The 220-nt window shown below is 38.2% G+C and overlaps 1 protein-coding gene and 2 long non-coding RNA genes across 3 annotated transcripts in view; 2 read left to right on the top strand and 1 right to left on the bottom strand.

The window, feature by feature from the left end:
• LOC117958237 overlaps nt 1-220 on the top strand; it is an 859,617-nt gene that overhangs the window by 315,479 nt on the left and 543,918 nt on the right. The gene's annotated exons all lie outside the window — the stretch shown is intronic.
• The window catches only part of LOC117958314, a 17,056-nt gene that overhangs the window by 15,449 nt on the left and 1,387 nt on the right, over nt 1-220 (bottom strand). The gene's annotated exons all lie outside the window — the stretch shown is intronic.
• LOC117958300 overlaps nt 1-220 on the top strand; it is a 12,269-nt gene that overhangs the window by 11,720 nt on the left and 329 nt on the right. The window lies entirely within an intron of this gene.

Below are 220 nucleotides of genomic sequence, written 5' to 3'. Positions count from 1 at the left end.
TATTGAATCAAAGATGTCTAGCAAAATATTGTGAACCAACACAATACACTGTTGACACGCTTCTGAGTTGCTTGAGGACTGGGAGCTGAAAACTGAGGACAGAACTTCACATCTTCTCTCTGAAAGGTTGTAGTCAGTAACCCTAGTCAGTCCAGTTAATAACACATACATAAAGAAAGTAACAGCTTAAAGGGTCATGGTTTTCAAATAACTGAACACT

The sequence above is a fragment of the Etheostoma cragini genome, chromosome 15 (genome assembly GCF_013103735.1).
Source record: "Etheostoma cragini isolate CJK2018 chromosome 15, CSU_Ecrag_1.0, whole genome shotgun sequence".
NCBI lineage: Eukaryota > Metazoa > Chordata > Actinopteri > Perciformes > Percidae > Etheostoma > Etheostoma cragini.
This window is presented reverse-complemented; position numbering and strand designations above follow the sequence as displayed.